This window comes from Hyperolius riggenbachi, chromosome 4 (genome assembly GCF_040937935.1).
Source record: "Hyperolius riggenbachi isolate aHypRig1 chromosome 4, aHypRig1.pri, whole genome shotgun sequence".
Classification (NCBI taxonomy): domain Eukaryota; kingdom Metazoa; phylum Chordata; class Amphibia; order Anura; family Hyperoliidae; genus Hyperolius; species Hyperolius riggenbachi.
The window spans coordinates 54708049-54724331 of NC_090649.1; the positions used below are offsets into that span (position 1 = coordinate 54708049).

The 16283-nt window shown below is 43.2% G+C and overlaps 1 protein-coding gene across 2 annotated transcripts in view; it reads left to right on the forward strand.

Annotated features, from left to right (window-relative positions):
* FZD3 (frizzled class receptor 3) overlaps nt 1-16283 on the forward strand; it is a 158645-nt gene that overhangs the window by 114628 nt on the left and 27734 nt on the right. The window lies entirely within an intron of this gene.

The following is a 16283-nucleotide window of genomic DNA, read 5'->3' on the forward strand; positions in this document are numbered from 1 at the left end:
CTCCAACATTATTGAGCATGTGCAAGCAGTCTAACGCTGCTTAGCCCAGTATAACGTACAGCATGCAGCACTTTGTTTAAACGTGCTGCGTTACTATGTAATGCAATGTGGGCACTGTGAACAGCCCATTGATTTTACAGTGCTGTGAGTTAGGCTGCGTTACTGGCTGCTGTAACCTGGGACTTAAACGTCCCATTGTGAAACCAGCCTAAAGGTTATTATGCTGTTTCTTATCTTTTACAGCAGAGAGGAAGTTCTCAGTTCAGGTCCGCTATAAGTATACAGATGCAAACTTTCTAGCAGATTTTTACGATCAAACTGCAGAAAATCATGCCGTATGTGGAAAAAAAATTTATGTAAATCCGTTTTATGGTCGATTGGAATAGAACATTTTGACGAATGTTGGATTCTGCAATCGTATCTAAATAGAAAGGCCAGTTCATGGAAACAGTCAATAATTACCTTCCGATTAACTTTTGATCCATCAAATCGAATGATCGCATCTGATGAAAATATTGTGTGGTTAATGGGCATCTTGATACATCGACTGTAAAAAGTACATATACTTCCTATATAGCCAACCCCCCAGTGGTGCACATACCACCTAGTCTCTAATACAATGCCTGCAGAGCACACTGCCCCAGCGTCTGAGGTTTCTCTGCTCGCTCGGAGGTCAGCCTGGAACCTGAATTTCCAGTTTATCGCAGCATTTTCCAGCCTCAAATCTCTGCCTTCTGCTGCAATACGATCCGCGCGTCTCATTTTCCGAGCATTTTTTTTATCTTCGCGTCCCTCCAGAGGTGGCTGCGCAAAGTTTGTGGGAGGAAAACAGATAAAGAGACAAGGCCGGGGCTGGCAGAACTTTGCAAAGGAGAGAGTTTTCCTCAAGTGTTTGGTTACCGCCAGATAAGGCCCAACACTTCTCCGCTTCAATAAAACATTTCATTCATCATCTCGGCAGACAAAGATGGCACTGCCCCTGGGAACAATGGCTTTTCTATGGCAAGTCTTCTCCTAAGAGCCTAGTTCACAGCCAGGTCAGTTTGATTGATGGTGGAGAACGAGAGAATGCGCCCCACTCTTGGCAGGATTTGGAAGCAGCGGCTAAGATAATCGCAGCCAGAGCAGATGGCGAGATGGGGCTGGTAATGCTCTGAAGAAAGGTAGTCTGTCTGCTCGGCTTAAAGGGAACCAAGCACCATTTCTGTTTACTGGTTTCTAATAGCTATAGGAGCTGCCATGCCCCCCCTCCCTTTCTAGCTGCCCATTATTCCAGGGGAAGGTGTGAAGATGGCATCTGTGACTTCTGTAAACTCTTTGAAGCACAGTGTCCAATCTACCCTCCCCCCTTCCCCTGCTGATCAAAAGCTTTATAATTGCTCTCTGCTTTTTTGTGCAATAAAATAATTACATCAGTCCTTATCTGCTTGAAAATTCATTCTGCGGGTGGGGCAGAACCATGGAAGTAGGAGGAAGGTAGGCTAATAAAACCCTCTGCTAAACTTTTAAATGTAAAAAGAAGAGGTAAACTGTATTTATTTTTATTAATGAGCCACATTGTTGGCATGCATATTAAATGTGCTATTGAGATGCCCTGGGAGCCCTACTAAAGATTGTGCGTTGTTCACTTTATAGTGCATCTTTGTCTTAAAAGAAGAGAATCCTCTATCTCAGAGAGCGGATGAGCAAAAAATGCACTCTAGTTGATTAGGAAATGTAAGTTTGCAGTGGCTTATCCATTTAAAGTGACCCTGTTGCGAGCTGTAAAAATCTATCTGAGGTGCTTACCGGTATATTGTTTCACTAGAAGCTGCACAGCATTTTTTATTTTTTTGTGGTTGTTATTGACCTAAGTAAGCAGGTGCAGCATGCAAAATGTATTGTTGTACCGGATTTCTGTACAATAACCTTTTCAAACTGCTATAATATCGTATTTGCTACTTCTGCCTCTCCTTTTTAAACTGATTTTAATTATTTTAAATATTTTTGGGTGCCTCTCCCTGATGTCAGTGTCTTCCTCCGCAGGTTGGACATCTCTTAGCCCACCGCTATTGTAGCTCGAATTTCTCTTAGGTGTTCCCCAACCTTGTCCTCAAGGCCCCCCAAAGTGCGTGTTTTGTGGAAATCCACAGAGATAGTTAATCAGCTCTGCTGCAACACTACTAATTACCTCACCTGTGCATGCTTGTGGTTTCCTGCAAAACATGCACTGTTGGTGGGCCTTGAGGAAAGGGTTGGGGGAACTCTGTCTTAGGGGACGTGCCTGGCTCCTCCTTATCCCTCTACCGCCAGTAGTTATGTTGTCCTAGACCCTCTCAGTTCCTCTGTGGCAGAGCCTGGGAAGAACCTTCTCGATTACTCAGTGCCAGCTAAATAATTTTTGATGTACCTAATCAGGAACCCCTTCAACAGCTTCACTTCGACCTCACAGTGCGCGAGGCTGATGTTCTGCGCCACCTGTCCACACTAAACATAAAGAAAGCCTCAGTGTTTCTTCTATCCCATCTTAGTTTTCAGACTCCATGTGGCCACGTCTCGCCATTGTATGACATCTTCTCTGCACCATGTGGTGTCCATTGCCTCCTCGCTGCCTCCTCATAGCTGCGTGCTCAGCTGGGCTTTTCATACATGGACTGCCGTTGTCACACCTGATAAGCTGACAACGCTGCCAGATGGGAGGGACCCTGATTGTTGGGTTGCATCGGTGCTGGGAGCACAAACGCCTCTCTCCCCAAGCAGTTCTGCGTGCGGCCACAGCTATAGCAATGCGTCTTGGCCCAATCGCGAAGCCAGCAAACGCCGGCCAATCAGAGCGGGAGCCAGTGGGTACAGGGTGTGACAGCCGTGGCCATTTAAGCCCCAGAAACCGAGGAAGTTGGACAAGTTTGTCTCACAGGATTCACAAAATGCTGCAGAACCCCTGGAGGGTTTTCACGGGACCCTGGTTGACAATGGATGCTTTTAATACATCATTATGTAGATTGTTTTATCCTCCTGAATTTCATTAACATAACAGTATTTGTTCCTGCGAGCTCGGTGTAACAAAGTGACACTTAATGTGTGTAGTTCCTGTGCGCGCTGCGAGTTCCTGCTTGTTGAATGGTTATTAATGGTTGTTCCTCATTGGCAAGGAGGAGAGTCTTGCATTACCTCATGCACTTCTCCTCAGGTGAAATAAGGTTTGAATGGTGTTCATGTTTACAATAGGGCTCTAGGATCCGGTCTGTACAGAAATACAGTCAGTGAGGCAGATTCATCACCCCAAGGGGACTGGAAAAGAACTGGGGCAGTTTCCTAGATAAACCAATCGGGTTTGAGCTGTTAAAGTGGTCTGAAAGTCAGCATTTCTACTTTGCTCTAAAAGACTTCTCACAGCTTTAAAGCTACTATCCCAGAATTTTTTTTAACAGAACATCACTGAAATGGATAAAAAAAGCACTTTGTCCTGCTATTCAGCTTCAAATGTGCATCCAAACTGGAGATAACAGCATCTTTGTTTGCATTCCAATGTTGATACGTGTGTGTAAGCCCCATCTACACGATCCGATTCTTTGTGCGATTTGATTACGAATCTATTTACGATCCGATTAAATCCGACATGTCCGATCGGGATTCGATTCAATTCGATTTGCCATTGTTTTGAAAATCGAATCGAATCCTGATCGGACATGTCAGATTTAATCGGATCGTAAATAGAATCGTAATCGAATCGCACAAAGAATCGTATCTTGTAGATGGGGCTTTACACTTATAGAGTTACTGCAAATTCAACCATCAGATAGATTTCTGTCAGATGCCTGTCAAGTGTAATCTGACAGGAATCTATCTGATGTGCGCCACACACTAGGAACAGATTTCCAATAGATTTCAGAATGAAATCTATTGAAAATCGATCTAAATGCATTATTGGACTATTAGATCTAATGCAACTCTATGGGCCATCGATCTGCTGCCAGCAGCAGATCGACCTAGATCTTCCATCCTGTCAGATCAAATCGGCTGCAAATCAATCGATCGGCAATCGATTTCCAATCAATCGAAACCTGAAATCGACCAGTGTATGGGCCCCTTCACAAGTAAAAAACACTTTCTGAGAAGCTGTCTCTGCTTCAGGCACACACAGTTCAGAACAATTCATTAGAAGATTTTAATATATAATAAAAAGCAATTACAATAAAATGCAATGGCAGCTTTCAGGGCAAGAAAAACTACACTTTGGAGATTTGTAAACCGACAATATTGCTTATGCACAAAAGCAAATATGATACCTGTATGAGTAATAAGAAGTAGAAAAACACATTTTTATTGAATGTTATGTCAGTTTCAGACCACTTTAAAGGGGTTCTGTGGAGTTCTGCAATAAACATAAACAGACACTTACCTGGCTGGGGCTTCTATCAGCCCCCTGTAGCAGTCATGTCCCGCGCCGTCCTCTTCCGATCACTCGTTCCCTTTCGCCGGTCCTGGTCTAATTACGCGTGTCATGCGTCTGTGGCTGTGACAAGCGTCACCAGCCTGCGCAGTAAGCTCCCAGAGATGGGAGTGCGCATTATTCTTCCTGTTAGACGAATAATTGCCCGGTGCCGGAGGCGGGGAACGAGTGATCGAAGGAGGACGGCGCAGGACATTACAGCTACAGGGGGCTGATAGAAGCCCCAGTTAGTGTCTGTTTATGTTTATTGCAGAACTCCACAGAACCCCTTTAAAGTACACCTGAGCTGAGGAAAAAGGAAGTTGCATGCTTACCTCATACACACTTACCTCAGAAGTGGGACGCCTCCGTATGGTCCATAGGCTTCCAGATCCTCCCACAGATCCATTATAGGGTCCCTCTACACCTTTTTGACTAAAGCCAGCCAAATAGTTTTCATCCGCCTTAGCGCATCCAGACATGGCATGAGTGTGTAATGCGCGCACTTGACCATTAGACCGAAGCCGTTAGTGGCTTTATTCCTTCACGTGCTTCATTCTACTCAGCATGGGTAGCTCTTACTTTAGCATGCCTAGTCTGAATGCTCTTGTCCAAGGCTGTGCTCACTGGTAGAAGAAGGGACTGTAGCCAGCACCGCTTACCCTAAAGATTTAACCATAAATCAACTATAAATAAATAAAAACACACAACATTGCAGGCTGGCATTTAACCTTCCTGCGCAGGAGGTTTTCTCAGGCCCTGCTGGGCCGATCTGTGTAATTTTATTTTTGCTGAACGCAGCTTGCACTTTGCTAGCTGCGTCAGCACACCGATTGCTGCCGCCCTGCGCCGATTCGCGCCGCAGAGCCCCCCTTAGACCCCTGCGCTGCCTGGCCTATCAGCGCCAGGCAGCGCTAAGGGGTGGATCCGGTCTCCCTTAGACGTCACGACGTCCATGACGTCATCCTGCCCCGTCTCCATGGCGACGGGGGAAGCCCTCCAGGAAATCCCGTTCTTTGAACGGGATTTCCTGATCGCCTATCGCCGGAGGCTATCATGTAGCGAGCCCTAGGCTTGCTACATGATTTAAAAAAAAAAATCAAAACGGCAGCGCTGCCCCCTGGCGGTTTTTAATAGACCGCCAGGACGGTTAAAGGCTGTGGCCTCCTTGATTGGTTTAACAGTTCTCAAGCTATGAGATCCAAAATTATAAAACTTTATTAACATTAAACTTTAATTAATAAATCATGTACTTAATTTATATTGCTCATCCAACCACCACGGTCCAGATACGTTTTAAGTTAAAAACATCGCCAAAAAGGATCCCATTAAGCTCTAAAATTTGGTCCACACCACTGGTGGGACTTACCACAAAAAGTTGACTACAACATAAGCTATAATTACCATGGAATGGAAGGTGTGGAGCTCATCCTTAGCCGGTTCAGGAAAAAAAAAACAGCTGAGCTGACATACAGATTATATATATATATATATATATATATATATATATATATATATATATATATATATATATATATATATATATATATATATATATATATATATATATAAATATTCACTAGCTCAACTGCTGTTTGTCAGTGCAACAAGGTATTCTTCTCAAAAACACCTGCAACCCCCTTACCTACCTGGACCGACCAATCAGGTGTTGCTTACCTAGCTGGATCACTAAAAATCAGTACCTTGACAACCTGTATAGAAGGGCTGTAGCCAATCAGCTAAGCCCTTACTTCAGAGAGGGAAAATAGGAATTTTACCTCACGCAGACCCACCTACTTATACAATGTGGGCTTTTTCATTCTACTAAGACAAGTCAAATAGGTATAGAGGGACCCTACACAGGATCGATGTGCTGCAAGAGGTTGTATAACAATTGCACCGCAATAGAATAGATCATGTGTAAAAGGGGGCTAACAGAATTTTTTTTTCCAATGTAAACATTATCTACATTATAAGTCCAGACAGAGACGACATTTAAAACATTAAAGAGAACCCGAGGTGGGTTTGAAGAATATTATCTGCATACAGAGGCTGGATCTGCCTATACAGCCCAGCCTCTGTTGCTATCCCAAACCCCCCTAAAGTCCCCCTGCACTCTGCAATCCTGCAGAACTCCAGTCCCGCCTGCATCCCTTCCCTCCCTGCTGATTGGAGGGAAGGGACAGGGGCAAGGACCGGAGCTATGCAGGAGGCAGGTGAGCAGCTGAGACTGACACTACAGATGTTAACACAGCCTCACAGCACGGCTGTGATTTATGAGGGATTGCAGAGTGCAGGGGGACCTTAGTGGGGTTTGGGATAGCAACAGAGGCTGGGCTGTATAGGCAGATCCAGCCTCTATATGCAGATAACATTCTTAAAACACACCTCGGGTTCTCTTTAAATGTACTTCAGTCTGTTTTTTGGTGGGTTTTTTGGGGTTTTTTTTTTTTTTGGGGGGGGGGGGGGGGTTAAATAACTATTGCTCAAGGATATCTCTGATGTCTAAACTGTTAACCTAATCAAAAACCCTGCACTTCTGACACACCAGAAATTAATAGTTGAATAGCTGGATTTACTAGGGTTTTTTTTTTTTTTTTTTTTTTTTTTGCAAAGCATAATGGGAGCTGAGTTTGAACAGAGTTTCTGGAGAGCAATGGGAAAGGTTGTTTATGATTCAGAGTTCAGCAGCTCCACCTGGAGACCATTCTTGTAGCTGACAGAATACTTCAGCCTAAAAACTCCACCCTATTCCCAGCTTGAAGCAGATACAGAGACTGCCTGTTGGCTGAATACAGTGCTTCCTCCTAGATGATATTTGAATGGTGAGCAATAGAACTGGGATCATGTGACCAGTCTGATAATGGATTAGTGTAAGAACCATTGTAAGAATATGGCTTCGTTATTTGATCTGGAATGTGCAATGTGCTGCAATAGATTAAAGGCCTGGACTTTTGATTATCATTATGTATTTATGTACTGCTGACATGCTCTACAGCACTTTACTGAGTACATAGTCATGTCACCAAACCATCTGCTGATAATCCAGCATATGTACGGTGGCCCCTGATGCATCAGCGAACGATCCAGACTGGCCATGCTTATTGTTCTCTTAATCACCCGTCTGCTACATTGTGCCCTCCTCCCACTCCATGGCAGCAGAATGAGTACAGATCCCTGCTGGCAACAGTAATTGTTTAATGTCCCTAGCACAGTCTGTGGCCAGTTTTGATGGAATTAATTACATTGTCCGTATAATTTGGAGATGTCAGAGGAAACTGAAGTGTCTGGAGGAAACCCACACAAACACGGGGAGAACAATATCCATGCAGATGGTGAAACTGTGTATTGGACTTCAGCTTTTCAAGGCAGAATCTCACAAGATGGCTATTTTTAGATTTGGGACTGGAGATTTCAAAGTGTACCCAAGGTGACCTGTGACATGATGAGATAAATATGTATATGCATAGTGCCAAGCATACTAATAACTAGTCTGTGTTTCTTTTCTTCTTTTTCTGCCTGAACGAGTTAACATTCAGGTATGCAAGTGACAGTTTATCTCCAGTCGGACTATAGGTGCGTACACACGCACTACTAAATGCAACGATGGGTCTGCCGGACCCTCCCGCTGGGCGGGCTTTAGCCGACAGTATGCGTGTGTGTGTAGGCGCTGTCGGCGGACTGATAAGTCTGTTTCTGAACGATGAGCGGATCGTTCAGAAACAGCCTTATCAGTCCGCCGACAGCGCATACACACGCGCATACTGTCTGCTAAGGACCGCCCAGCGGGAGGGTCCGGCAGACCCGTCGTTGCGTTTAGTAGTGCGTGTGTACGCACCTTATAGCGTATCGTCACTGATAAGGAAGTCTTTCCTGCAGAGAACAGCTTCTAGATGTGCGTACACATGTCCAACTTTACAACTGATTGTCGTTTAAACCAATCGTTTAAAAGACTTGAAGTTCAAACAATAAGTCGTTCAGACATCATGTACACACTGACCAACAAAACGGCTGATATGCTAATTTACATGTTGTTTAACCAACTTGATAATGGACAATGGACTGGATAGAACAATGGACTAGATTAAATGACTGATCAAACACCTTGTTGTTTGAATCTCTATTAACCAGTTCACCCCCAAGGGTTTTTAGCCTAACGGACCAGAGCAATTTTCACCTGTCAGCGCTCCTCCCTTTTATTCCCTTATTCACTTATTCACTTTATTACTACTTATCACAAGAAAATGATCTATACCTCGTTTTTTCGCCACCAATTAGGCTTTCTGTGGGTAGTACATTTTGCTAAGAATTATTTTATTCTAAATGTGTTTTAATGGGAAAAATAAGAAAATAATGGGAACAAAAATTATTTCTCAGTTTTCGGCCTCTATAGTTTTAAAATTATACGTTCTCCTGTGGATAAAACGGACACATTTTATTTGCCCAGTTGTCAAGATTATTAAACCGTTTAAATTATGTCCCTATCACAATGTACGGCGACAATATATTATTATTATGTTTTGTTTTTCTTTTGTCTGGTCCATAATTACAAACCCCTATGTAGTAAAGTAAAAGTAATTTCCCATCATAAAATATAGATTAAAAAGGCTGAGCCCCTAAGACAACTATTTATGTATTTTTTTTTTTACTGATTTTTTTTTTTTAACCCTCCTGGCGATCTATTAAAATCCGCCAAGGGGCAGCGCGGCAGTCTTTTTTAAAAAAAAAAATTTTTTAAATCATGTAGCGAGCCCAGGGCTCGCTACATGATAGCCGCTATGCAGCGGCATCCCCCCGCCCGCCTCGATCGCCTCCGGCGATCTCCGATCAGGAAATCCCGTTCAAAGAACAGGATTTCCTGGAGGGCTTTCCCCGTCGCCATGACGTCATCGACGTCGTGACATCATTGGGAGTCCCGATTCAGCCCTCAGCGCTGCCTGGCACTGATTGCCCAGGCAGCGCACGGGGTCTGGGGGGGCGCGGCGGATAGCAGCGATCGAGCACGGGGCGGTGGCGATCGGTGTGCTCACGCAGCTAGCAAAGCAAAAAAAAATTATGCAAATCGGCCCAGCAGGGCCTGAGAAAACCTCCTGCGCGGCTTACCCCGAACTACGGGGTTACTCCCAAGAAGGTTAATGGGGGGAGGGCTTTGGTAATGGAAGTTATTAATTTTATTAGTATTGTGTAAGTATGTATGTGTCTGTAGGTGTAATTTTACTTTTTGTCCACAAGATGGCGCTCGTGAACATTTTCCCGATATAGGAAATGTTCACTTTTTTTTTTTTTTTGTACATTTAAATACAATGTGACGGCTTCCAGTTTTCTGAATGGATGCGGCCGCTGATCGCGGTCACGTCCATTCATTCCAGGCATTGCGATTGGGTAGAGGACCGCTCGGTCCTCTTCCCCTATCGCTCAACACGGAAACCCGAAACACGGAAACCCGACGGAAACGGCGGCGGTAGCGGTGCGCACACGTGTGGAGCAGCGGCGGAAACGCGTGACGTATTAAAACGTCATGTTGCCGTTAACAGGCTAATGCATGACGTTTTAATACGTTAGAATGCCGTTAAAGAGACACTGAAGCGAAAAAAAAAATATGATATTATGATTTGTATGTGTAGTACAGCTAACAAATAAAACATTAAGATCAGATACATCAGTCTAATTGTTTCCAGTACAGGAAGAGTTAAGAAACTCCAGTTGTTATCTCTATGCAAACAAGCCATTAACTCTCCGACTAAATTTAGTCGTGGAGAGGGCTGTTATCTGACTTTTATTATCTCAACTGTTTTCTTTTCCTCTGCTAGAGGAGAGGTCATTAGTGCACAGACTGCTCTGAAAGACTCATTTTGAATGCTGAATGTTGTGTAATCTGCACATATTATAGCATGATGCAATGTTAGAAAAAACACTATATACCTGAAAATAAAAATATGAGAATATTTTCTTTGCTGCTAATCTTCAAGTAATTATTCATAGTACACAACCAATTCACTATATCATATTTTTTTTCTCGCTTCAGTGTCTCTTTAAATGGCTAAGGTCCCCTTAAAGAGAAACTTCGACCAAAAATTGAACTTTATCCCAATCAGTAGCCGATACCCCCTTTTACATGAGAAATCGATTCCTTTTCACAAACAGACCATCAGGGGGCGCTGTATGACTGATATTGTGGTGAAACCCCTCCCACAAGTAACCCCTCCCACAAGAACAGTTCGAACTTTTGTGGGAAATAGCTGTTTACAGTTGTTTCCAACTGCCAAAAACCATGCAGCAGCTACTTCACCTGCCAACAGTAAAATGTTCACTGGAGTTCCTCTTTAAGGTGCGTACACACGACGGGTCCGTCGTCCTCTCCCGCCGGGCGGGTTTTCAGTATACTGTAGTGCGTGTGTACGCACTGTTGGGGGATCGTTCAGGAGCAGCCTTATCTGTCCGCCGGCAGACTGTACACACGCACTACAGTATGCTGAAAACCCGCCTAGCGGGAGGTGACGACGGACCCGTCGTTGGCTGCTGTCATGCATGTGTACGCACCTTTAGTGTCAAACTAATAGATTTTCAAACAACAAGTCGTTTGTACACATGTACGGACCTTGAATGACAGTTAGTCCATGGTTTGAACGACAGTTAGTCCACGGATCTACCGGGCGATCAGTCAAAACTGCTATCAGTCTGAAAAAAAAGTCTCAAAAATCTGACATGTGTTCATACCTTAAAGGGGAACTGAAGAGAGAGGTATATGGAGGCTGTCATGTTTATTTCCTTTTAGACAATACCAGTTGCCTGGCAGCCCTGCTGATCCTCTGCCTCTAATACTATTAGCCATAGCCCCTGAACAAGCATGCAGCAGATCAGGTGTTTCAGTGGTTCAGACTTATAAGTCTGATCTGACAAGACTAGCTGCATGCTTGTTTCTGGTTTTAATCAGATACTACTGCAGAGAAACAGACCAGCAGGGCTGCCAGGCAACTGGTATTGATTAAAAGGAAATAAACAGGACAGCCTCCATATACCTCTCTCTTCAGTTCCCCTTTAAATGCTGGGGATAGATAAAAAAGGTCAATAGTTCATAGACTGTGGCTGTAGTCAGACTGTATGAAAGATCACGTCATTCATCTGAGACAATAACATTTTAGTTTCAAATTTACTTTATTGGTTCCATTGTAGAAAATGTACATACAGTAAGGATGCATATTGAGCAGATAACTGTATTAAGTTACATAGGTCATATAAGAAAAACTTATGGCAGTATGACATTGTACATAAGCCTGAGTCATGCATTTTTGATAAAAATAAAGTGTGGAACGATCAAGTATTAACATTTGAACAAGGGTAGTATGCCAACAAGTGTGAAAGGTTGTATTTAGTATGGTTAGAGATGCTTAGGGCATAAGGAAGAACAAGGTACCTTTAATAATCAATGAGGTATTTGTAAAATGTACACCAGATGAGAACAAGAAAACAATGTTGGGTTGACTTATTATTTTAAAACTGTTCGAGTGCTTGTTTAATATTTGAAGAGGTAACATTATTAAGCCATGGTTGCCAAATTTTATCAAAATGGTGGACCCTATCCATCAGGTTAGCCTTAATTTTTTCGTTAAGCATGGTCTCCTGCATTTTATCCAGGACGCATCGATAGATGAGTGCTTGCTGACGCCATTGAGATGCAATATAGGTTTTAGTAGAGTTGGCAGCAAACTGTATGAGCTTATGATAAGCATAAGGAATATCTTCCGGTTTATAGCCCAGAAGGAAAATCATGGGGTCAGCTTGTAACTGGATTGAGAGAATTTTATTCAAGTTATTTATGATCCTAGACCATAGCTGCGCTACCTTAGGACAGGTCCACCATATATGATATATTGTACCCGGAGTTTGGCAACCCCTGAAACATGAGGAGGGATTTTCTGGTGATATTTGGTGCAGTTTTGTGGGAACTAAATAACTACGGTGTAGAACTCTAAGGGAGACCTCCATGTTTGTAACCTGGAGGCTACCCTTACAGAGGGTGTCCATACATTGCATCCAGTCTTCTTTATTCAATGTTTTATCACAGTCACGCTCCCAGGCAAGTTGAAAAGGAAGCTTATTTTGGGATGTGGTAGAATTGAAGGAGGAATATAGAGTGGATAACATGCCTCTGCACAAAGGATCCGATCTGCAGATGTTCTCTAGAAAAGTAGACCTTGAAGTTTGGTTAGTGGGGCATAGTGACTTCGCAAAGTGAATAATTTGAAACGCTCTAAATCTTTCATTCAAGGGTATTGACAGTTGTAGTTGTAAGGAGGCCAAAGCAGGGACAGGCCCACCCTGTGTTATATTACCTAAGGTTTTAATATTTTTAGCGGTCCACCATCCAAACAGAAGTGGGTCATGCCCTCCAGGGAAGTCTGGGTTGTTGAAGATTTCTACAAGCTGTGATGGCTTAGCCTGCAAATTATGCTTATAACGAACTTTTTTCCATAAAGATAGGGTGAGGTAGGTATATGGAGAGAGTATCGTAATGTTTTTAATGTTTTTAAGAGAGGACCATAGCAGGCCTCTCCAGTTCAGAGGGCGGACCAGAGCATCCTCCAAAGAGAGCCATCTGGGTCTGTTGTTTTCAGCAAATATCATGGGCAGGAAGGCCAGCTGGGAAGCCAAATAATACTTGTAGAGGCATGGCACCGATAAACCCCCTTCTTTTTTATGCATCATCATCATTTTGCGGTTAATACGTGGGTGCCTATCATTCCATATGAATTTAAAGATGTTTTTTTGTAGCCTTTCTAACATTCCCTTAGTCAAGCAGACCGGGAGAGTTCGGAATAAATACATAAGTTTTGGTAAAAGGGTCATTTTTACTGCTGTTACCCTGCCTGCCCAAGATATTTTATAACCCTTCCATTGCTGTAGAAGTTCTTCTAAATGCTTTAGCATTGGTACATAGTTCCAGTGATATAATCTATCAGGGTCAGAGGAAATCTTAACCCCAAGGTACTTCAAGTAATGAGGCTGGTATCTAAAGTTAAAAATGTTGGAGATATATTCTCCCATTCCCTTAGGGAAGTTGCTAAATAAGGCTTCTGACTTTTCGTAATTTAATTTTAGTCCTGATAAGGATTCAAAACGTTTAAGTTCTTTTAGTAGGTTAGGAAGGGAAATGACTGGATTCGTAAGAGTTAACATAACATCGTCCGCAAATAGCGACAATTTAAATTCGTGTGTATGGATCTTATAGCCTTGGATATTTACGTTAGATCGTATAGAGTTAGCTAGGGGTTCCATCATGATAGCGAAGATGGCTGGTGAAAGGGGACACCCTTGGCGGGTCCCACGTTGTATCTTGATAGGTTGGGAGGACGGTGCTGGTAGTTTTAGACGAGCAGATGGGAAGGAGTATAATTGTTGTATTATGTGAAGCAGTTCACCTGTGATACCTATGTGTTTGAGTGTCTGCAGCATATAATCCCATGAGATGGTGTCGAAGGCCTTTTCAATGTCCAAGGCCAACGACACCACCTGGGTCTTGGTTGCTTTAGCATGTTGGAGGATATTGGTGATTCTTCTGACGTTGTCAGGGGCTTGGCGAAAGGGAATGAATCCGACCTGATCCAAATTGATCAGGTCTGGTAGGAGTGGATTGAGTCTAGAGGCCATGATGCCTGTGAGGACTTTATAATCTATATTGAGTAAGGCTATTGGGCGATGATTTTTAGGTAATAAAAGATCTCTATCAGGTTTGGGGCATACTGTTAAGTGGGCTTCTAAGAACTCATAGTGTTTAAGGGGATGTTTTCGTAGATGATTGTAGCAGTTGGTAAGGTGAGGGAGAAGTTGGGGTAGGAATTTCTTGTAGTATAAAGAACTCAGACCATCTGGTCCTGGAGCCTTGTGTAGTTTTAGTTTCTTAATTGTTTGAGCTATTTCCTCAGAGGTAAATTCCTCGTTTAATTTTTTAATGATAGCTGGTGTTAGCCTTGGAAGTGAGCTGGAGTTAAGGTATTTTTCTAGTGGTATTTCTGGGGATTGGGCAGGCTTGGAATATAGCTCAGAATAGTATTTGTGAAAGATATTATATATTTTTTCTGGGTTACTCGTTATACGACCTGAGGGGTCCCTGATTTTAGAGATTACATTCATTTTCCGCTGGTTCCTCAGCTTGGCTGCCAGCCAAGCGTCAGGTTTATTCATGTATCTATAGTACCGGGCTTTGGTCATTCTTAGGGCCTTCTCTGTAGAGCGTGCTAATAAGACATCTAGTTGTTGTTTGGTCTCTTGTATTTGTTTTAAGAGGTATAAGGATGGGTCATCTGCGTGGAGGTTTTGCAGTCGACAAAGTCGATATTGCATATTTATTAGGCCTGATTTAAATTTTTTATTTCTTTGGGCGGCTAATTTTATCAGGTGGCCTCTTATAATGGCCTTATGGGCCAGCCATAAAGTAGTTGGGGTGATCTCCTCCGACTTGTTCTCTTGAAAGTAAGTGTCTAGGGTTTCAGCTATATGGGTTCGAGAGTCCTTATTGAGTATTAAAGATTCATTGATCCTCCACCATGGGCGGGTCATTACTTTCATCTTCATGTCGATGCAAAGCAAAAGAGTATCATGGTCTGAGATCGAGTTTGGAATGTGGCGTAAGTAGTGCAATTGAGGTACTACTGAAGTAGTAACTAGAAAATGATCGATTTTAGCATAGGTGCCATGAGAGCTGGAGTAGTGGGTATAACTTTTTTTACTACCATATAGCTCTCTCCATACATCAACTAGAAAATTTTCCTCAAGAGATGATATGAGTTGGCTACGTTGATTTTTAGATAGTTTGTCTCCTGATGGGTGAGACTTGTCTAGGGTATCGTTAAGTGTTAGATTAAAGTCGCCACACCAAATAAACATCGTTTCAGGCGGGACCTCTACCTTCTTTTGCATCGACATGAAATGTTTATACGCATGTTCGGGTGGGGCGTAGGAGTTCATGAGGTGAATCTTCTGGTTAAATAGTGAACCTTTTAAAACTATGTAGCATCCTTCTGGATCTGAGGTCACTGAATCTGTTACCCATGGTAGGGAGTTCTTAATTAATATAGCTACACCTCTATGCTTTTTGCTAGCATTTGCTGTGAAAATTGTTTTGTAGTTTTTATGGAAGTAATTTGGCTGGGATGTAGAGGAAAAATGTGTCTCCTGGAGACATATGATATCTGGGGAGTGTTGTGCAAGATTCAGAAACAGTTTCCCTCTCTTTGAGAGGGAGTTTAGACCCCTAGCGTTTAAAGAGATTATTTTCAGGGTAGACATTGTAGAGTATTAGGACATGTTCTCAATTTAGACAGTGCACAATTGACTTTGAGGTACCTTTTGGGGTTAAAGGAAACAAAAAACCAAACAATAACATAAACAGAGCAGAAATATAAAGCTGCTACATATAACAGGGTAATGTACCCTGGGTAGGTCAGGAATGGGAGGCAGAAGTACAAAAATAAAATACTACCTCTCATCGTTAGACCTGACATTAGGGTGGAGCAACAATAGAAATCCGAGTGGAGCTGGGTGAATATTATCTTAAGGGGGTAGAGAATAGCTTACATATTATTTTTAGCTAATTGTGTGAAACCATGGATTACCCCAAGCGTCCAATAGGCAGGAGAACCACACAAGTGGGGTCCAGCGCCCCTCCCGTCCCCCGCCAGCTTCCCAAGCACCCCCCACCAGCCCGGTCAGCAGGGGGGGGCACCAGGGCCGCCGCCCGTGCAGGGGAAGGAAAGGGCGCAGAGAGGCCCAACCCCCGCGTATCACGTCCTGCGCACAAACAGTACATAGCCTGGCCTCCATATATCATGTTTGCCCGTGGCCCACAACCATTATGAGAGTCAAGCCCGAGTGT